The sequence below is a fragment of the Pinus tabuliformis genome, chromosome X (assembly GCF_031772625.1).
Source record: "Pinus tabuliformis cultivar Carrire ecotype Pingquan chromosome X, CPIR1, whole genome shotgun sequence".
In the NCBI taxonomy this organism is placed as follows: Eukaryota; Viridiplantae; Streptophyta; class Pinopsida; order Pinales; family Pinaceae; genus Pinus; species Pinus tabuliformis.
The window spans coordinates 1,370,680,214-1,370,704,509 of NC_142308.1; positions in this window are offsets into that span (position 1 = coordinate 1,370,680,214).

A 24,296-nucleotide genomic window follows, 5' to 3' on the forward strand; every position below is an offset into this window, starting at 1 on the left:
TGGACCCTGATACCTTCCTGTTCGAGTTTGTTGTCCTTTGTCGAACCTATGATTATACAGAAGATGAGAAAAATTCAAACTCTTTCCCTATACCCTCAAGGATGCAGCATTACGTTGGTTCATGGGGTTACCTGGAAACAGTATCACCACTTGGGCTCAGATGAAGCAAGCTTTCAATACCAAATATCGGGACTACTGTAGGTCCAAGGAAGCCAAGGGAGACATCTTTCATATGACCATGGGAAACGATGAGTCTTTAGAAGATTACGAGGAAAGGTTCCAGCTTAACTATAAACGGGCTAGGTGCACACTTGACCCTAAATCTCTAAAGCTGGTCCTGCTCCAAGGAGTCCCTGAAGACCTTCTAGATACCGTTCACATGCTAGCTGGATGAGATATTTACCAACTACCTTATGAGGATATACAGACTGTGTTTAGAAACCACTCTAGAGCAACCTGGAAAAGAGGTAGGGGGAACCCACTTTCAGCTAGTACTACTTTCTCCAAGCATGAGTTTGCTAATCAGCTGGAGGACCTCAAAAGTGAGGTGAGACAGACCATTGCCATGCAACTTGATACATTCCGAATCCAAAAAAAGAAAGAGGAAGCTGAGAGGGCTTTGGCCATCTTCTGTCCCAGCTGTACGAGAAAGCACCCTAAGAACGAGTGCCCATTACACTCAGTAGAGGTATGCTTTGTTTGTGAGGAGGACCACCCCACAAACCAATGCCCAACCTTACCTGGATTTAAAGCCATATACCAAGGGACTGAGGCACCAATTGAATCTCTCTACTTCCTCAAGTAAAGAAGGCCGCATGGACCTAGACCTTACCAGCAGTGGATGCAAGGGACATCCCAAGCTTATTATAACCCCAACCAATCTGCTCCTATGCCTTCTTGGGGTCCCCCTACTCATCCTTCCTGGTCTGTACCTCCTCCATGGTCTTACCCACCTCAATACCAAACTCAACCCACTACTCATTCATTTCACTCACATGTCCAGCCACAACCTCAGTGGAATGCACCTCAAGCGGGGTGGAGGCCCCACTACAACACTCCTCCCGCCATTTTTCCTCCACCACCAGCTCAACCACAACCATTCCCTCTTGCTCCTCCAAGACAACCCAAAATTCCTGCTCAACCGAACCCGAACCCCAACAACCGACAAGCCCAGCAGGTATATACTAGGGAAACAACATGCCCTACCTATGCTGTGGACATCCAGGAGATCAACCGGCGATCTGGGAAGACTCTTCCAGATCGCCAACCTCCTCCCCCAAAGGACGAGGAAGATAAACATGAAAGTGAACCCGAAGCCATTCCACCCTTTCCTGAGGGACTAACAGTAACCAAACAACCTAACCCAGAAGAGAATGAGCTTCTGGGAGAACTCAAATAGTTGTGTGTGAGAATACCACTTCTCCAAGCCATCAAAGATGTACCGATATACAAAAAATTGGTTAAGGAAAAGTGTTTCAGACACCCAGGTAGGCGAAAAAGAGATGCCTCAACTATCAATGTCATAGGACAACTGTCTGATCTTATGTTGGGGTAAGTAATCTGTCGAAAGTACTTGGATCCTGGGAGTCCTGTAGTTGATGTCCGCATTAATGGCACCATCATACCCCACACCTTGATTGATTTAGGGGCTGCCATTAATGTGATGACCAGGGATACCATGCTCAAACTCAACCTTCAGGGTTCCTTAAGGAAGACCTCGATAGTCCTGCAGTTAGCAGATCGCTCCACCGTGACTCCCGAAGGGATTATGGAGGATGTCTTGGTCTCTGTTGACTCTTGGGAGTATCTTGCAGACTTCTTGGTTCTTCAACCAAAGGTAAAGCTTACTTGATACCCCCTTATTTTGGGAAGGCCTTGGTTAGCCACTGCGGATGCTTACATAAGCTGTCGAGCAGGAAACATGACCATCAAAAATGGTCCTATGTCCAAGCAGCTAGTCCTATACCCTCCTGCCCAACCTCTATTAGAGCATGACTTACCACTTCGGTTGGAAGAAGGAGAAGAGGATGAGGTGTACTCTGCACCCTTGTGCACCTTAGGAACCACCAGGGGAGGTCCTCAAATAGAGGATGATTTGATTGAGACCTTGATTCAGAATCCGCCTCCCAGTGCATTTTCCTTAGAGGAATTGGTGGCGGATACTCAAGCCAGTACCTTAGTGGACCTCTGTGTGACTAATCCAACCTCTCCCGAAGTTAAGAATGTGGAGTTTGGCCTTGAGAGAGCTTTAAAGATCAGCTCCTCCCTATCTCCTTCCCAGGAAAAGGAGTTGTGTAGCTTGCTGGTCAGTCATCTAGATGATTTTGCTTGGAGCTATAAGGAGATGAAAGGAGTCCATCCTTCGTTCTGTACCCATCACATCTACATTAAAGAAGATTGTAAACCGGTCAGGCAACCTCAAAGGAGAATGAATCCAGCCCTTAAGGACATTGTCAAAGAAGAATTGCAAAAATTGCTGGATGCTAGATTCATCTACCCCATCTCGGAAAGCGAATGGGTTTCCCCTCTGGTGTTGGTACCCAAGAAAAATGGGAAGTGGAGAATCTATGTGGACTACAGAGAAATGAACAAAGCCACCAAGAAAGACCACTTCCCTCTGCCTTTCATAGATCAAGTGTTGGATGGACTGGCAGGAAAGAAGCTTTCTCTTTCCTAGATGGGTTTAGCGGGTATAATCAGATCCAAATCAGCCTGGAAGACCAAGATGAGACCACCTTCACTTGTCCTTGGGGTACCTTTGCTTACCGAGTCCTTCCCTTTGGGCTATGCAACACTCCTGCCACTTTCCAGAGAGCAGTATTGAGCATATTTTCTGAGTTGGTCCATGATTTGATGGAAATTTATATGGATGACTTCACTCCTTATGGGTTCAAGTTCCAGGAAGCATTGTCCAATTTGGGAAAATTTCTAACCAAGTGCATTGAGATGGACCTGTGTCTTAGTCCTAAAAAATGTGAATTCCTGATGACTGAAGGGACTGTGCTAGGACATACCATTTCTCGCCAAGGATTACAGGTGGATCCTAATAAAATTTCCCTCATCAAAAAGGTTCCACCTCCTCAGAAGGTAAGAGATGTTTGGAGTTTCTTAGGCTTAGCAGGATATTATAGGAGATTCATTAAAGACTTCAGTAAGCTAGCCTCGCCATTGTTTGGCCTCTTAGCAAAAGACGTGGAGTTCAAATGGACGGACGACTCTGAGAGGGCTCTGAATGAATTAAAGGATAAGTTGTTGTCCGCCCCGATCTTGAGAGGTCCAAACTGGGCCCTACCTTTCCACATCCACACTGATGCCTCGAACAAAGCCATAGGGGTAGCCTTAGGACAAGTTGAACAAAAACTTCCATATGACATATACTTTGTCAGAAAAAACTTATCCAAGGCAGAAATGAATTATACTATAACTGAGAAGGAACTCTTGGCTGTGGTCAATTCCCTGAACAAGTTCCGACACTACATCACTGGCTATCAAACATTTGTACATATTGATCATGCTGCAATTAGATATTTAATGAATAAACCTGATGTGAATGCTCATATTATTAGATGGTTACTTTTTTTGCAGAAGTTTGATTTGACTATCGTTGACAAACCAGGTAAAGAAAATGTTGTTGCTGACTTCTTGTCTAGATTGGATTTACCTGCAGGTGAAGAAGGAACAGTGGATGACCAAATACCAGATGAACATCTGTTCGCTCTCTCAGTACTCTCTCCCTGGTTTGCTGACATAGCAAACTACCTAGTCTCAGCATAGTTCCCTCCGCATCTATCCTCAAAGGAGAAGAGCAGAATCGTGAGGAAAAGTGCCTCATTCACTTGGATTGGGGGTGACCTGTTCAAACTTGGCCTCGATCAGATCTTAAGGCGTTGTGTAAGGGAGGAGGAAGTCTTTGACATCCTCCTAACCTGTCACGATGGGCTTGTGGAGGAAAATTTGCGGCCAAGAGGACTGCCTTCAAAATTTTACAGGCAGGCTACTGTTGGCCCATGCTTCATCAAGATGTCAGAAGATATATCAGCCAATGTGACCAATGCCAAAGGATGGGGAAACTGACTCCAAGGGACGAAATGCCTCTCCAACCTCAAGTGACTCTTGAGCCATTTGAGAAGTGGGGTATCGATTTTGTGGGTGCTATCAACCCTCCTTCAAGGCAAAGGTCTTACATCATTGTGTGCACAGACTATCTGATAAAGTGGGCAGAAACCAAGGCAATCAAAGCAGCGACAGAAGAAAAGGTGGCTGAGTTTTTAAGAGAAAATATCTTCTACAAATTTGGCTACCCAAGAGAGTTAGTCACTGATCAAGGAAGCCAGTTCACCTCCAACTTAATTGAAGACTTGCTCGCTCATCACAAGATCAAGCATAGGACTTCCACCCCCTATGATCCTCAAGAAAATGGGCAGGTGGAAGTCACCAATAGAGCATTAGAAGGGATTTTGACTAAGGTGGTGAGCAACAGCAGAAAGGATTGGGAAGATCGCTTGGTTGAGGCTAGTTGGGCTTAAAACACCACTTGGAAGACCACAACTGGCTTCACACCTTATGAGCTGGTCTATGGGAAAAGAGCTTTGCTGTCAATTGAGTTCAAGTACAACACATTGAGGATTGCATCTCAGCTGGACCTAGATCTCAGCCATGCCCAACAAGAAAGGTTATTGCAGCTGAATGGGTTAGATGAACACCTAATGTAGGCCCTCCTTCACTCAGAAGTGGTTCAACTTCAGAGGAAGATATGGCATGACCGGCACCTCAATGACAAACAGTTCCAGCCAGGAGATTGGGCGCTGTTGTATGATTCCAGACATAAGGATTTCAAGTGGAAGCTGAGGACAAGATGGCTAGGACCATATGCAGTGGAGAAGTGTAATGACAATGGTTTTGTCCTTATTCAGACCATTGATGAAGAAACCATCCCCATGCTCATCAATGGGCATCGACTAAAGATGTAAGGAATCCTCATTCGAGGTAAGAGCTCATGAAAACTGTGGAAAAATCAGTGCTAGTCATAGAGAAGGGTTCTGCCTCTGTTTTGGGCATACCCTGAGCATAAAAAAAAAAACAAAACAAAAAAAAAATGCAAATAAAAAAGATCCTTGGGTGAAAACCTTTCTGAACCACCCAAGGTAGATGGTAGGGGTGAAAACCTCATTGAGGTGCCCCTGATATCTCTCTGAAAAAGAATTGGAATAAAAATATCCTTCGGTGAAAACCTCTCTGAGGTGCCCAAGGCAGATAGTAGGGGTGAAAACCTCATTGAGGCGCCCCTCCTGTCTCTCTAAAAAAAAGAGAAAAAAAAAAGAAAAAAGGCAGAAATAGAAAAACAGGCTTAATCTTTGGAAATTGTTGCAGGTTGCAGGGATTCAATGCAAAAAGGAGGTCTCTCAACTCAAGGACAAGGGTCCCTACCAAGCTACCAGGCAACCTCACATGCACTCCCTCCTTGAACAATCATTTCTTCCAAGATTTGGACACAATCTGGTGATGGTTTAGCCTTCTACAGGAAGCTACAGGGCTTTCTACAGGAAGTTCTGTGTTTCTACAGGAAACATCCTGTAGAGCCTTTGAGCGGGCCAGGACCGATTATGAAGAAGAATTTGAAGCTCGAAGTCCGTTGAGGAGGCATGCAACCACTCTTTTTTTTCCATCCTCCACTTGTGTCACCTCCTTTCAACACCATTGCTGACATATGATCGAAATACCTTCACAGTCATACCAGAACTTTGGTTCCTCAGAAAAAGTATTTTTTAAGTGGGAAATAAAGCATGCAGAGGCTCAATGCTATACCTATCAAGGAAATCTCAGGACCCTGCACCTGTGAACGTGACTCAATTATTTTGGCATGCACCCCAGGAGGAGATATGGGTACATGATGTCTTACAGGAATCCTGTAGCAATTGATCCAGCTAGAGCACATCCCATGGAGACACCAGCAGCTCATGAAGCTGGTTCATGCAACATTCATAGCAAAAAAACTAGGTCTGAAGGTCTCGTAACCAGCAGCAGCCAATGAAGAGGAGCTCCAGTGCCTATGCACGAAGAAACAACAAGAAGATCCAACATTTCTCGTCCTGAAACCTGAGAAAAATCACGTCTACAGCCGCACAAGTAAGTGCCTAACCTTATTTCATCAAATTACATAAGCTATACTCTAAAATGTGCGTAACTGTGAAAATGAATGAATTGAACAAGTCGGGTAGCCATTCAACTAGCCACCACAACGAGTGCGACGGCCTCGTTGGATCCGAAGGGCTTTGGTTATGCCGAAGAGACAGGAAATGGACACGTGGGAAGTGTCCAGTCGAACAGGAATGGCAGTGGTAGATACAAAGGGAAGGATTTGGCTGTCAGGAATACATGCAGCGGAATGATAGCGGTGATGTCGGCCAATAGGTCGATGGGGACAGCTCACCCCTGCGCCATGAATTCCGCAGCAATTCAAATTGGCCGGCTAAATCACTTATGATGCACTGCATTTATTTATTCACAACCGTTTTGTAGCCGAGTACGCGTTCTCAATTCTCTGAAGGTTGTTAGCCCGAGTTCTCAGCCTGTTCCAACGTCCTGTTGCTACACAGAAAGTCCAGAACCACTGAAGCGTTCCCCAGAATCCATGCATGACTCCTACAGGAAGCCCAACATTACGGAGTAATTTGGACTGTTCACGTCGAAGGTGGCAATTCTGGAATAAGGTAATCCTGAACATAATTCTCCCATGCAATTGATTCAAAATGTGGTGAAGTCGACGTGTTGAAGGGGTAGGAAAATGTGAATAAGAGTTTGTTCATGAATGTACAAGCCGTTTTCTTATCGCTGCATGAGAATTGTCGTCGTAATATGTATGCGGGATTTCCTTCGGGATTTTGAATTACAATTGAGCCACTGTCAAAGCTCACTGGTAGAAAATTGTGAATTTTACATAACTGTGTGCATAACAGAGACATAGCTCTGCGCTCTGTCTAGAAAATCTCGAAGCTCTCCTTCTGTACACGAGCAGGCAAGCTCAGAGCAACAAAAATAGGTTTTTACCCTCAAAGCAAAAGTTGAGCATTCCTTACTTCCTCCTGCAATCCATGATTGAGTGTGCCACCAAACTAAGAGAGGGGACGCTAGACCAGCTAGCCCATCATGGGCTTATCAAGCTACTCATGGAAGATGCACTCCACACTTACATTGTCCCTCTCTCCTGGGAAACTTTTCGGAATCTGTCTAAGGATGATGAAATCTGAATTTTGCCCGAGGAACTCACTTCCTCCAGCAGCGAGGAGAAGGAGCACACTCAAGTAGATAATAAAGGTAAAGGCCAAGAAACCCCGGGCAAAACACCAAAGAAAGAACAGAAGGGAACACCAGAGAAAAACCAAGCTGCCAAAACTGGGGGTGATAAAACCACACCAACAACCAGGGAGAAAAGACTACAGAGTAGGGTGGAAAGGACTGGAAAAGTCCACGTCAGTGAGGGCACCACTAGGGCAGCCTCAGCCAAGTTAAAAGAAAAAGCACCCTCAGCCAAGCAGGCTAAAACAATGTCGTCTGTTTCTACAGGAAGTTTAAAAATGGCTTCTACAGGAAGCCAGAAATCAGCCACTACAAGACTTTCTACAGGAATTCCTAAAAAAGGGAAGCAGAAGGAGAAATCGGCTGGAATTCTTGCTAGGGAGGCAATAGCTATGCTGGCCACCCTAAGTACCTCTCCCAAGGCAAAGGAAAAATGAAAGAGGGAGACTCCTCTATATTTTAAAGCAAGAAGAAGTGTAAGAATTAAAACCGGCAGGCCCCAACCTCCATCCAAAGACCCAATTACCATTGAAGACACCCCTACCTCACTAAAGGAGAAGTCCCCCTCCAAAGTATTAGTCACTTATGAGCAGGGGCAATTGAAGACATCTACCTAGAGGGAGAGAATGGAAAGATTGGGTTCACAAGCCTCTCTACAGGATGTTGAAGGCGTTCTACAGGAAACATTAGCCAGGCTCAAGGAGATCGAAAGAATGGAAGGGGAGGCAGCCAAATCACCACAAAGGGAAGAAGCGGTAGAGCACATCATAAAACCTAGCCCCCAGCCCAGCTTGGGATCTTATTATAACTTCTTGGAGGCTGGAAAAATAATTCCACATAAATTCACAGTGCCGCTTTTCATTGCACTAGAGGAAGAAAGAGTGAGGACCCACACATGGATGAGAATAGCCAAGTCTAAAGGAGTAGTAGATATAGGCCCTTTGGAGGAACAACTGAAGGAGGGAAGAAGCGAATTGGTTATGGCAAAACATGTGGGAGACTGCCAGCGAGTATTTCTACAGGAAGAAAATGAAAAGCTCAACCTATAGCTACAAGGACAGAGGAAAGAAGGGAACACAACACCATAGGACACCATAGCAAAACCTCAAGGAAAAGAAGGAATGCAAGCTGTTCTTGAGGAACTAAACTAGCAACTACAGGAAAGAGAATTGCAGGCAAGCATAGAGATACAAGCTCTAAAACAGAAGGTGCAAGAAAAGGAGGCGCAACTGGCCTGCATGGCCAGTTGGGCAATGGACGCTCTGCAATGTAGGCAGCTGGCCAAATCTTATGGCCTATACCTACGGGACCAGTGGCTGTAATTCCAAATTAATACATTGGCACAGAGGGGTATCTCCGAAATCCAAAACCCCCAGCAGTTCATGGATTTATGTAACAAGAGTTCATTAGAGGACAAGGCCAAGCTATCAGAGTTCTACCTTCATAATTTGGCCCTTCCAAATGTAACCTCATGGGACCCCAACACAACAGTAGAGGATATGCAGCTGATGGCAATGACCTCATAGTTAAACCACGAAGAAAAGAGAGTGGCAGAGGTCAAAAATGTCATGAACCAAGAACTCCATGAAGCACTGCTAATTAGACCAGAGCTAGGGGACCCCACAGTATTGGTATCATCCCACCAGCACCTAGCAACCAACTCTCAGGCTTTATTAGAATACATAGATCGACAGGCTCAAGCCATAGCACACTTTGAGGATATGGAGAAGTTGTTAGGGGAAAATTGTGTTCATGCTTGCACCCGTAGGTGGAACACACTGTCCCATAGCCTCAAAATTAGGGAATATCACACTCCAACTAGAATGAGGGAGGCGTTGGCACGGGTGCCTCTCTAAAAGAAGTCTATGCAGAACCTCCAGGCCAACTGGATTGGCCTCAAGCAAAGTCCACCTTTGCTTTTGGGATTGTTAGAAGGAAGCACATAAAAGGAAGAGCATAAGCAGTGGGAAGAGGTGGAAAGGAAGTCTGGATTGCATGACAGTGAGAATCATACTACTTCAGAAGCCTGAGATGTGAGGGTGGCGATTAAAGGAATGAAAGACAAGGAGCTGGACAAGTTGCTCAGGGATGAGAAATCATTTTAGCAGGGGGGTGATGATGAGCCCCAAATTTGGTAACATTTTGGGCTCATTTGGCGTAATTATCCTTGTTCAATCCTTCATTTTTCATAGCTTATGGATTATTTTCCAGTATGTTTATATCATTTGTACAAATAAGCGTAGTCACTCTTCCTAGGTGGCTAACATGTGCTCATTTCTGGTTTTTTGACACATATTGGAGCAAAAACGAGCAATCATAAGCTAGAGGACATCCAAGATTGGGTTGAGGATTCATAGGGGGGTTGTCTATGGCATTAAATAGCCTTCCTCGGGATCCTCACCCCCACCTCTGAGCTCCAAAGGCCACCAAAACCGGATCTAGAAGGCAGCCAAACAGATTTTGGAAGGAGCTGTTTACTCACAGTTTGGGCAGCCAAGTCCCATAGATTTAGGCGGCCAGCTAGGGCCTCGTGGTGTATAAATGTTAAGGCCTTATCCTTCATGAGGGAATTTTTGGAAACTCTTGCATATTTTTCACTCAGTGCTGTTAGCGTTATTTTGTTCTCTTGTAGCCATTTTTGGTATAACTCTTGACTTATGATTATTTTTTGATAATGAGAAGCAGTCCGATTTGATATCAGCTCTGAGTTTTCTATAGGAGCCATAGCTCTCGGGGTTGGGCCCAACCTGAGAGCCTAGGGCCTCCTTCCTTGTACTATTACCTTTTCTTTATGCATCGTGATTCTCCTTTTATGCATTTGAAACGTGTTTTTGTTAAGCAGGTTTAATTGTGTTGGTTAAATAGGTCACTCATTATGAATAGAATTGCTTCAGATGTTTAGAATAGATTGGTAGGATAATAACAGATAAAGCTCCAAGAAAAAGGGTCGGCAACACTCTCAGTTTCACCTCGTCCTTGTTGGATCAGGGCTGGAATTGCAGAAAGAGTGCTGCCCCAGCAAAAACACTAGTTTGCTTGACCATGCAATCCTTGGTGTAATTTTTTCATTCATAGAAGTTAGTTATGCGTTTAGACCTTTGAAATGTTTCTTTGCTTGAGTGATGTACATGGTTCTCTTTACAAATAAAGCTGATGTTCATTTGTTTCATTGACAGTTAGAGTACATTAGCTGAGACTTTGATTGTGTGCAGGACTTTGTTGATTCGGTTAAGTGTACACCGTGCAGGGCATCTCCACCACTCTCTCATCCACCTAAGCTTCGTCCAGGCCAGCGGCTCCATCTCCTAGTTAGGTTCCTCTTCTCACAACTGTTCTTTTGCCCACGTAACCCTACCTTCTTGCTCCTCCATTGTCTTAGCCTTCTTCAAGCCAAGTCAGCCTTCTACACCCTCTCACCACTCCATCCATAAGTCCTTGGGTCATTTAAGGCCCCTATCCTACCTCCCTATCGATTCATGCATCTTCCCTCACTCACCCATCCTCCAAAATCCAATTTTAAAACATCTTATAGAAAATCCTGAACATCCTGTAGAAATTCCTGAAACATCTTGTAGAACCCCTGCAGACTTCGGGTAGAAGCTCACGAATGAGGTTTCTTGATAGCCAGACTCTGTGAGACTCTCTGGAAGGGTGTTAGGGACTCCTTAGACCCTCTCTGAACCTTCCCAACCTTTTCCAAGCATTTCTCCTCCTTGATCCACCCCTGCACAACAAAAAGCCAGTTAAAAGCACATGCATGATAATTCTGATAACTTATTCAAAAGTACAAAATGATGTTTTCTTCAGATAGAAGTAGTCTAGACACATGCATTTTACCTTCATAGAAGTAATGGCATCTCTTTTAACAGTTTGCATTCTCTCCTTTGCATCAGTAGGACTAGCTGGTAGAATTAGGGTTTGCTAGGGTTTGCGTTACTTTTTTGGCTTTCAGTTTCTTTTCGCAAGTAGATTAGCCTCCTTTGAGTTAGCTTTCATCCATCAGTTAAAAAGCTTCTTCTAAGAGCTCATAGAAGTTGTCTTAAGCCCCTAGCAGACTTGTGCCAGTTGACCAAGTGACAGCTGCGGCAAGAGCTAGTACTTGTGCATACAACACCGTCACTTCCAAGTTTGTTACGAACTATCGGGTTGATAAAAGTAAAGAAGGGAGTCCCAGGAGTTGTAGCATTATTGCTGCAATACTGGAGCCCACCAAGACCCACTAAGCCTCATCTTAGATAATAAATTATGTGCTCACAGAAAGCATCATCCTTCTGAACTAGAACCGTACTAATAGTCGATTCTGCTACATCAAGATATAAAAGGAAGTCTCTGCTATATTCAGGTGGAATCAACAAAGGAGTAGACGTTAATGCTTTTTTCAAAGCATCAAAGGAGAGTTGTGCGAAATCATCCCATAGAAATGGGACCCATTTCTTAAGAAATCTCATAAATCCTTTAGTAATCTTGGAATTATTAGCTATAATTCTCCTTAAGAAATTTGCTTTTCCTTGAAGACTCTAAAGGTTATGTATAGAGGACAGGGGAGGCAACTGAAGTATTGCCTCAACATTGAAGGGATCTACATGAATGCCTTCAATGAATATGATGAATCCCAACAACCGAACTGATGTGATGGTTAAAACACACTTATTTGGATTGAACCAGATTTTATAAAAATGACATCATTAAAAAATTAATCAAAGATGTTGAGGATGATCTATTCTCTTTCGATGACGTGCAACTAAATTTTCCATATAAGCTTCGATAACATTCTTGATATCATGAAAAGCATATTACATGTCCCACTCAAAGGTAGCTCCAACATTTTTAAGGCCAAAAGGCATCTTTTTGTATGGAAATGTACCCGAGGGGAAAATAAAAGTTGTCTTATGTTGATCTTCTAGACAAATAGCAATTTGATTATAACAAGAAAATCCATCCATAAATGAGAAAAATACATTGCTCACAAATTCATCAATAATATAATAAATAAAGGGCATGGGGTAATTATCCTTAGGAAAAGCCTTATTCAGGTCCCTAAAGTCAATGCATACATAGATTATTCCTTGTTTTTTGTGACGGGGACTAGATTCGAGACCCACTAATTGAAGTTTCTGGTGAATAGGTTTTTCATTTTCATATGCCTTTATCTCATGCTGGACTATATATGGATCTATCCTAGAAATATCCTCATAAGACAAAGCGAACACATCTCAAAATTCTTTAAATAGATCGGTATAAGTTTGAATTTCTTGAGGGGAACAGTCAGCTCCAATGAAGACATTTTCAATAATGTTCGGATTCCTAGAGATGTTGACTGAATCAGTTTGCAAAATGATAGACATGTTACCTTCGGTAGAAAAATGTGTTGTAGCCAAAGGATTTAAAACTACGTGAACATCACTTGTAGATGAAGAACTGGACAAAATTGATTTTGTGTCTCACAAATGAGGGAAGAAATATGACCAATGGCGTAAATCATTTCGCGGTCTTTCAACACCCATCATTGCTTCTTCAGATGGAAAGATAATATCTAAGTAATCCAAAACAGAAGTTGAATCTAGAGTGGAGGTTGGAGCCACATCCCCATCCAGCTGCTCTAGTGAAAAAGGAGTAGGATCATAGTCTATAGTGTTAACAATATACAAATAAGTAATATCAGGTGCAGACATAGGAAATGCCATTCCACCTAACCGCCCCTCATATAATGTTGTGGTAGATGAGGGTAAGGGCCACGGATCTGGGAAATAATGAGGTCTAATGAAGTCTCTTCGAGAAGGTTCCTTGAAGGATAAAATAACATTAATTCTAGCAATAGGAGTAGGGAAATCAAAGGTACCCATTAAGGAAGAGTACATTCCAACTCCTAGATTCTCTATAGGTTGCCTTGGATTGCTCACTAATGGAATAATAGATTCAAAAGATGCATGGGACTCACCCGGAGAATAATCCAACTATCAACCTTTACAATTCTCCCTTCAAGAGGAAAGGAAAGGTTGTGACATAACAACGATATAAGAACATCCATCTCATAAATCCAATTTCTACCTAAAAGGAGATTGTAATCCAGATTTGAATCAACTATTTCTACTTCAATATTTAGAACTTTACCCACAACACATATGTGAAAGGTCGGACTAATCCCATGTAGTCTATGAGAATGACCATCAAATGTTGTTAAAAAAGTAGGTGAAGGAACAGTGTGAGGTGATCCAATAGCCTTCCAACATGATATAGACACTGCACATTTGGAAGATCCCTCATCAACTACAGTTCAAAAGATATTGGTCTTTTGATATGTAGACTTGACTTGAAAAGCCATATGATGTGGGAGTCTCTTCTTGATATTTCACATGTCGAATGCCAGGATTTTTGAGTTACGAAATAAGTATGTATTTACTCTTAATTTCATCACCTTTTTCCTCGTTTCTTATCTTTTTCATATCTTAATACCTTAACATAGTGATGGATTATGACAAAAGGAATAGTTGTTGTTCCCTAACGATGGAATATCATAAACCAACAAATGAAGAATGGAACACGTCGATTGTGGATAGGGTAGAGGATGAAATAGGAGGATCAACGTAAAATAGGAAAGGTGTCTAAAGATAGCAATCAGTTGCGAATCCCTCAGGATCGGGAGATCCTGAGGGTTCGCATTTATCTTTTAGCTCTTCCTGACTATAAAAGCAAATGATTGTAGGAAGAAAGGGGATCAATATCTATTATTTCAATTTGTAATTTTAATTTGCAGACCTATGCTGTTGGAGAACGTGACCGTATTGTAATGTTACTTAATATTAATGATTGATATATAGTTGAAGTTGTTGTTTATCCATATTCTATAAAGTAGTTTAGTAGTGTTCATTGGTGGCTAAGGACCCGACCTTTGGTGGATTGAATTGCTTCCTTGTGTTATATATTTATGATTCTCACAAGTTTGATAGGTTTCATAATCTTCCTATTTTCTGTGAGTTTATCTCATTCTCTATTTACCACTTTCTTGTATTCAAGTAGTAGGTTTCCTTTACATGTTTTAAAACAGTGTCATTTGATTCAATTTATGCTTATTCTAGATTCAATTATGTAGATAGTGGATCATATTGATTTAATCAACTGCAAGAGTTTGTTTATCCCTATTGAACTCTTAGATTGACATCATTTCCAATTGGATTCCTTCATAGAGACTGAGTTAGATTTAGATTGAATCCACTAAGAAGAGATGAGTTATTGCTACTATGCTCTCGGCTGATGCTATTGTTAATTGAATTGCTTGTGTGAGATTTGATTACAATTTCAATAGAGGATTGAGTCTTGAAGCTTAGATGTCATATTTCCTTTAATGATTGAAATTTGAGATTATTAGATGCACCTTCTTACTCTTGTATCAAAGGTCTATACTTAATTTTAAGAACATTATTCTTTGGATTTATAGCATGCACATACTGTGCACACTCTTGGAATAAAAGGACTTTCTTGAGTTGATGATTAATGTGGGGTAATTAGGAGTTTTAAAAGACACCTTTTATCAGCCAACATTTTGGCACCATTGCTGGGGAGAGTGTCGCCATTTTACAAAGAGTGATACCTAATAATTGTTGTTGGGAAGGAATTGGGTATTCAAAACGAAAGTTAAGAACCTACGTAATGAGAAAGTAAAGTGCTTGCTCCTCCGCCCACTTTTCAGCACAATTACAAAAAAGTGAAGTAGGTGTTTGATGTTTGTCTGTTGAGAGAGAACTGGGTATTAAAAATGGAAGCTAAGAACCTATGTATGGAGCAAGTAAAATACCTGCTCCCCCACCTGCTTTTCAGCAGAATTGCTAGGAACTTAAGGTAGAAATAAACGTTTGAATTTTTGCATGAATGACTAAGAAGAAAAGACTAGAGAACAATAAAATTCCACATCCCAAACTAGAAAAATCGAAGGGACCGGTGACCCTTCGATGATCAACGTTTATCAACGAAATCTTAAGAAAAACCAAATCTCAGCCATCAATAAGTCCCCGAGCTGTTTCTTCCAGAATACCTATTGTCCCCCTCCGAGCCACAGTCTCACCATATGTAGCCTACGCTGAGGTCCATAGTAAAATTGAAGGGACTAAACAGAGTTTTCAAGACATTGAAAATTCGCAACCAATTCCCTCACAAGAAGGGAATTCTTGCAACATTCGTGAAGGAGGAAGAGAAACAAGGGAAATAGGGGAATCTAGATCCCCTCAAGTAGTAATTGAGCAGAGGACACCTAGTGTCCCAGATCAAGGGAGTGCTATTAAGATCATTCCTACCTCTTCTAGACATCCCAGGGATAACTCTCTAGCTACAGAAATCCTGAAAGGATACTGGCATATCTTTGATCAAATGGCCAATAATCCACAAGCACCCCAGACTTCTACATTACAGTATCCAATTGTTGACACAACTGTCAATGCCCCCATGAAGGTTATCCCTCTACAAAATATTCACACCTTTCAGGACTCACTTCATAAGATCTGGATGTGTTCTTGTTTGAATTTGATGTTCTATGTCAAGGTTATGATTACACCACCGATCCCTAGAAACTGAAGTTGTTTCCCTCCACTTTAAAGGGAGCAACCCTACATTAGTTTATGGGACTAGGTGGGGGCACCATAAATGATTGGGACCAAATGAAAACTGTTGTCCTTAAAAAATATCAGGATTGTTGGAGATCTAGAGAACTAAAAAATGAAATATTCCAAATGGTAGCAAGACCTAGTGAAACTTTGTAAGAGTATGTGGAGCATTTCGAATATAACCTCCAAAGGTCTCCCTACACAAATCTTCCTCTTCCTGATAATGTGCTAAAAACCACATTGATTAAGGGGATGAAAGACCAATGGATAGAGACATTAAATATTATGAGTAAAGGTGATATCTATCAAGAAGAATATGCTAACATTATTAATTTGTGTATCAGGTGCTCGAGGGGTAGTACAAGACTAAAACCAGTTGAACGCAATATGATCACATGGGACAACAAAAGCTCTGGTGGAAGCATTACTCGTACTGAAATTAGCAACCTGCTGGAAGATTCCAAAATGGATATCCTGGGAACCTTGACAACACAATTAGACATCATGCAAGCCATGCAGAAGTAGGCCGAAGTAGAACAGAACCTGGTGATTTTTTGCCCTTGATGCAGAAAGAAACATAGTCATAAAGAATGTCCACTAGATATGGTATAGACCTATTCCATATGCACTAAATAACATGCCATAGAAAATTGCCCATCGCTCCCAGGATTAAAAGCACTCTTCAAAGAGGCAGAGGAAGAAACATAATTAGTCTACCTATTAAATCAGTGTCACCAATGTCAAGCACAACAAACAGGTATGCCTACCAAGCCATCTTCATTCTGTCAGCCCTCACAATATAATTCTCAGCAATACATAGGAGCTACATGGTAGAACCAACCACCGTTTCCTAATTGGTCACCACAAGAATTTTCTATGCCACCTTGGTCCAATCAATCAAATCCACACAATAGTTGGCTAAATTCCTCTTAATTTCCACCATTCTGGTAGAACAATCCATATCCATCTCAATGGCCCCCATCCACTTCACAGAACTAAAACTGGTAGTCAAGCCGGAAAACACCCACAAACCAGCAAGTAGGAACAATCCCCCTACCTCAGCCTACGCTACCAGCACCTTACACATTGCAACAGAGTCCTCAATTCAATTTACGACCACAACTCCCAGCCCAGCCCAACCGGAATCCCAACAATAGACCAGTCCAGTTTGTACAGATTATTGAAGGGCTGGATTCGGAAACTGAGTTGAGAGAGTGTAATGAACTCAAGTTGAGGTCTGGATGGATAATCGAGTCAGAGGATGATAAAAATATACAATTAGAAGAACCACTACCTATAGGAAAAGCACCTCAAACGGAGAATATAGTTAAATAGAAAAGCCATGATCAGACTATTACCTCTTCTCCACGATTCCCAGAAAGATTGATTATACCTTGCCCAATCGAATATCCTAATTTCGATCTCCTGGGAGAATTAAAAAATCTTTGTGTAAAAAGACCCGTCCTCCAGGCTATTTAGGACATTCTAATCTATGCAAAAATAATTAAGGAATCGTGTACCAAAAAGCCTACGAGGAAAATAAAAGCAACACCAACTATCCGCGTAGTCAGAACTTTATCTAATTTACTATCAAGCAAAGAAACACCAGTGAAATATGAGGACCCAAGAAACCCTATAGTCATAGTAAAAATAAATGGATGTTCATTTCCCAATGCATTAGTCGATCTAGGGGTAGCCATTAATTTTCTCACAACAAAAACCTATCAAAGGCTTGGCATCAAAGACTTAGATCCAACTACGACCTTGCTAGAACTTACTGAATGATTAGTTGTCAAACCAGAAGGGACATTACACGATGTAATAGTGTCTGTAGATTCTTGGGAATACCTAGTAGATTTCTTGATTACTAATCCTAGAAACCAACTAGATGGACATCCTCTAATATTAGGAAGACCTTGGCTAGTGACTGCAGATGCTTATATAAGTTGTCGAACAGGAAGTATGACTATAGCGAGAGGAAGTAATGTGAAGAACCTAGCTTTATATCCTCCAGCTCAGCCAAGCCTAACTATAATAAAAACTAGGAAACAGCCTGTAACAAATTAAACTGAAAAATATTTGATCACCACTAACTGTAGTAAATGCTCTTGAATTTAAGAATCAAACAAAAGATGACATTATTAACACTTACATTAACCACCCAATTGTAGTATCTAAACTAAAATGTCACATTATTGAATCAGCCCTAGATAATGAAATTGAAGAAGATCCCTTAAAACATATCAATGACCAAAAAATACCAACAACAACTATTTATAACAACAAAACCATTGAAATTGAGCCAGGGAAAGTCTTAAACATTAACAAAAACTCGACTGATGACCAGTAGTAGAGGCTTATACAACTCCTCAGAAAATATAAAGAGGCTTTCACTTGGGATTATCCTGATATGAAAGGGATTGACCCCCAATGATATATACACCACATATACACTGAGAAAGATGTGAGGCCTATTCAAAAAACCTCAATGAAAATTAAACCCTCACCTAAAGGATGTTGTTAAAGACGAACTACAAAAAATGTTAGATGTAAATTTCATCTATCATATATCTGATAGCAAATGGGTTTCTCCATTAGTTGTGGTTCCTAAAAATAATGGGAAGTGGTGTATATGTGTCGATTACAGAGAGCTTAACAAAGCAATGCCAAAATATCATTTTCACCTCCCGTTCATTGACAAGGTTCTAGACACATTGGTAGGTAAAAATTATTTTATTTCCTAGACGGCTTTAACGGTTACAACCAAATCCAAATTTCCCTTGAAGGCCAAGATAAGACTACCTTCACCTACCCCTGGGGAACATTTTCTTACAGGGTATTACCTTTTAGATTGTGCAATGCACCTACCACATTCCAAAGAGCCATACTAAACATCTTTGCAGACTTGATAAACGAGGGACTTGAGGAGTACATGGACGATTTTACACCCTATGGGTATGACTTCGAGCTGTCATTACAGACACTGGAGAAAGTCTTGGAAAGATGCATTGCTACTAGTCTCTGCTTAAGCCACGAGAAATGCCACATGATGATGACCGACGACCTCATCCTGGGTCATTACATCTCAACAGCTAGAATTCAGTTAGATCCAAAAAACCTTCAAATAATCCTCTTAATACCTACCCCATGCAGTCAAACTAAGGTACGTAGTTTTTTGGGATTTTCTGGATATTATCGAAGATTTATAAAGAACTTCTCCCTAATTGCTGCACCATTATATGATTTGACAGGAAATATTGATTTTATATGGACTATCAAATGTGACATTGCCTTTGAAGAATTAAAATGGCTAGTATCAACAACCCCAGTATTACAGGGCCCGAACTGGGATTTACCATTCCATATTTCATCCGATGCATCAAATATGGCCATTGGAGCAGTTCTCGGCCAAGAGGAAGATAAGAAACCTTATGCGATATACTACATAATCAAAAATTTAACTCCTGCTGAGCTGAATTACACCATGACCGAGAAAGAGTTTCTAGTTGTAATCTATGTTATTAACAAATTCAGACACTATATAATAGGATACCCTGTGGTTTTGTATACTGATCCCTCTGTTATCAAATATTTAGCTAATAAAACTATTACGAATGGAAGAGTGACATGATGGTTAATCCTTTTGTAGCAATTTAACATAACAATCAAGGATCAACTAGCAAAGGAAAATCTAGTGGCAGACTTCCTCTCACGTGTGCCAAAAATAGATGACGTAGTGGTAGTAGAAGACCAATTCCCTAATGAGCACATATTTGTTGTGATTGTGAAAACACCATGGTATGCAGATGTTGTGAATTACCTAGCAGTGGGAAAATTACCCAAGCACCTGATGCCCAGAGAAAGAAAATTAATAGTGCAATGCAGCACTCAGTTCTCCTGGATCAGAGGATACCTCTTTCACACATGAGCCAATATGCATATCAGCAAATGTGTCAGGGAAGACGAAATCTACGATATCCTAAAAGCCTACCACAATGAAGCTTGTGGTGGACACTTTGCAGATGATAGGACTGGACATAAAGTCTTATAGATGGGCTATTATTGGCCCACCATTTTTAAGGATGCCAAGAAATTTGTCCAGGCATGCGATAGCTGCAAAATAATGGGCCACCCTGGCCAGTATGATGAGATGCCCCTACATCCATAGTTAGTCATCAAACATTTTAAATTTTGGACGTTAGATTTCATTAGCACAATAAACCCATGATCTAATCAAAAGACATATATACTAGTTGCAAGGGATTATGTGACTAAATGGGTAGAGGCAAAAGCATTACCAAGGGAAATAAAGGACATAGTAATCCATTTTTTTTCCAAATTCTCCTGTAGTATGGCTTGCATAGAGAAATAATTATGGATGGAGGGCCACAATTTGTAGGCCATAAGATTGCTGCTACACTAAAAAATCATCACATTTTGCACAGAATCACATTTCCATACGACCCACAAGTAAACGGCCAAGTAGAAAGTAGCAACAAAGTAATCAAGGCCGTTCTAACAAAGACAGTCGCCTTGCATAGACGTGACTGGGCCACTCGATTGCCCGAAGCCCTGTGGGCATGTCACACAACTTGGAGGAATACCATAGGATACTCCCCATATTAGCTAGTGTTTGGAAAAGAACCTATCTCCCAATAGAATTTGAAATTTAGACATTGAGGATAGCCCAAGAAGTAGGGCTAGATTTGAATGAAGAATAGGTTAATAGACTACATCAAATCAATGAATTGGATTAAATCCAGCTATCAGCTCTTCAGCATACTGCACTAATTCAACAAGAAAGAGTAAAATGGGATGATGCCCTCATCAAGAAAAATATATTCCATGAAGGTGACTGGGAACTTCTGTACGATTCTAGTTTCCAAGATTTCCTTGGCAAGCTCCAGACTACATGGTTAGGTCCCTATGAGATATAAGAGGTGCACGATAATGGTACCCTTACATTAGCCACTACTGATGGGTTTGGCTACTCTTTTAAAGCAAATGGACACTGTGTACACCTCTACCACAAACTGCTTACAAGGGAATCCTTTTTCCAATAGATACGTGAAGATTCTATGATACAAATTCTCGCTGAAAAGGGAAACTCTTCAACAGCACCAACCCAATTAAGAATTTATTTTTTTGAAATCTGTACATAAAATTGCTTTTATATTTTATTTCTATTTGATTGGATTTTCTTAGAACAGTAGAGATGATTGTTTTCTTTAGTATTTTTCTTTTGTTGTTCCCTACGGGGGACAACTACTATTCTCTATAGGGAACAACATTTTTTCGTGTGCATTTTCCTTTGTTGTTCCCTACAGGGAAAAGTTGTTGATCCCTATAGGAAGCAACACTTCCTTGTGAGTATTTTCCTTTGTTGTTCCCTACAGGGAACAGTTGTTGTTCCCTATAGGGAACAACACTTCTCGTGATCATTTTCCTTTGTTGTTCCCTATACGGAACAACACTTTTCGTGTGTATTTTTCTTTGTTGTTCTATACTGGGAACAACTGTTGTTCCCTATAGGAAACAACTGTTGTTCCCTACAGGGAACAACACTTTTTGCTTGTATTCTTCTTTATTTCTCTAGACTAGGAACAGCTGTTGTTCCCTATAGGGAACAACAATTTTCATGTGTGTTCTCTTTGTTGTTCCCTACAGGGAACATCACCTTTTTGCATGTGTTTTTGTTATGAAACCAACTCACAAAATGATAGAAAAGATAGATCAATGCCTAAGAATTTAGCCTCTTCGAGGGGGCAACCTCCTTTATATTACACAAATGAATGATTCTTTTTATGATTCAAATGACAAAACCTCCTTTCTATATATAGGAGTCTAAAGAGTCACAATATAACCCAGTTGACCTAACAATAATAATATAAAGGCACAGAAATAACAATAGAGGGATTCTATGGGGCACAATAATAACAATATGGGGATAAGAGGGGGCACAACAATATTAATAAGGAATATAATTACCATACTAATGGGGTAATCACTAGTATTATAGGGACCTAACATGCCCCTCTCCTTCAAAACAATGTTGTACTCAATGCTTGAGTAGTTCTCGATGCTTCTGTATAAAATTCTCATCCTCCCATGTGGAATCTTTAGCGGATAAGTTCTTCCACTTGATGAGATACTCTGAAATTGATCCATTTCGTAGCTATGTAGTTCTTGTTTCTGTGAATGCTTCCGGTTCCAATATAATTTTTCCTTCCTCAGCAAGTTCTAGCAATATTGTCTGAACAGGGAGCTTGTCGCCTATAACCTTATTTAAACATGAAACATGGAAAACTGGGTGCACTCGAGAAGCTGCAGGAAGCTCCAATTTGTATGCCATAGTACCAATCTTTTGCAACACCTTGTACAGACCATAATACGTTGGTGACAATTTTTTATCCTTCTTAGATTGCTTGAGGGATATTTGTTTATATGGTTATAGCCGTAGTAATACCCAATCACCTACATCAAAACTTCTTTCACTGCAATGTTGATCTGCCTGTTGTTTCATTCTTCTCTGCACCAACACGAAGTTATCCTTTAAGAGTTGGAGGACTTGTTGTTGATGCTCGATGTGATGTTCCAATGCTTGAACCTTAGAATTTTCTCTTAAATATGATGTGATGGATGGTGGTTGATATACATAAAGTGCCATAAATGGGGTCATTTTTGTTGTTGTATGGAAGGAAGTGTTATACCACCATTCAGCTAGAGGCAACCAATTGACCCATTATGTTTGTTTATCATATACAAAGTAACAAAGATATCCTTCCTAACATTTGTTTACTATCTCAGTTTTCCCATCAAATTGAGGATGATAACATGAGCTATGAGCTAACTCAGTACCGAGGCAAGAAAATAATTCTATCCAAAAATTTCCAGTGAAAATGGGATCTCTGTCACTTACAATAATCTTTGGCTTCCATGTAGCTTTTGAATTGTTTCCATAAATGCAGTAGAAACTGTACAAGCTTTAAATGGATGTGATAATGCACAAAAGTGTGGATACTTGGTAATTCTCTTAACTACCACCATGATGACACTCTTTCCCTCAGTATTGGGTAAACCTATGATAAAATCCATTGAAAGCTCCTCCCAATGTTGGCTTGGAATGGATAAAGGTTGTAATAGACCTAGGGTCTTAATTGTTTCAACTTTATTTTGTTGGCAAACCAAACATTCCACCAAAAACTTTTGAATACCTGATTTAAATCCATCCCAAAAAAGCTCCTTCTTAACCATGTGGTAAGTTTTTAAAAATCTTGAGTGCCCTCCTAAGGGAGAAGTGTGCAATTCCATAAGAATCTTTTGTTTGAGTTGGGAATTCTTACAGAGGTATAAGTGATCTTTGTACTAGAACGAATCATTTTTCCAGCTAAATGTATCAGATGTATTGGAATATTGTTGTAACTATCGAATAGGTGCCCACACTTCTTCATCATTCTTCCATTCCTCCTTTGCTTCATTTATCCAATCTAGTTGGGTAATAGAAATGGCACGCAACAATTCTTCCACACCCTCATCCTTTCTTGAGAGTGCATCTGGCACCACATTTTGCTTCCCTTTTTTGTAGATGATTTCAAAGTCATAACCCAAAATCTCTGTGACCCATTTTTGTTGTTCTTCAGAGGATAATCTTTGTTCTAAAAAGTATTTAAGGCTATCATGATCCATTTTTACCTTGAAGTGTCTTCCCATTAGGTAAGGTCACCATTTCTTAACTGCATGTAGTATTGCCAACATTTCCTTCTCATAAATAGCTTTGTGTAAAAACTTTCCCTTGATTGGATGACTTTCAAAAGCAATGGGTCTTTCATCTTGCATTAAAATAGCACTAATTCCATTTCTTGAAGCATCACATTCCACAATAAAGGTTTCTATGAAGTCCGGTGTAGCTAAGACCGGTGCTTGGCACATTGCCTCTTTAAGATGTTCGAAGGCCTTTGTTGCTTCTGGAGTCAATGAAAACTCATCTTTCTTCAATAATGTTGTTAGAGGTGTTGCTATTCTCCCATAATTCTTAACAAACTTGTGATAATACTCTAGCAACCTGAGAAATCCTTGCAGATTCTTTATGAATGTGGGGATTTTCCATTCTTTAATGGCTTTACTTTTGCTAGGGTCTACCTTAACTCCTTCATGAGATACAATATGACCCAGATATTCCACCTCTTGTACTACAAAGCAACATTTGGATCTTTTTACATATAATTATTTCACCTCCAATAGTTGTAGCACACTGTCAACATGTTCAACATGATCCTTCCAACACTTGTTGTAGATTATTATATCAGCAAAAAATACTAACATAAATTTTCTAAGGAAGGGTTTGAAAATGGAATTCATCAAACCTTGACATGTACAAGGTGCATTGGTAATGCCAAAAGGCATGAC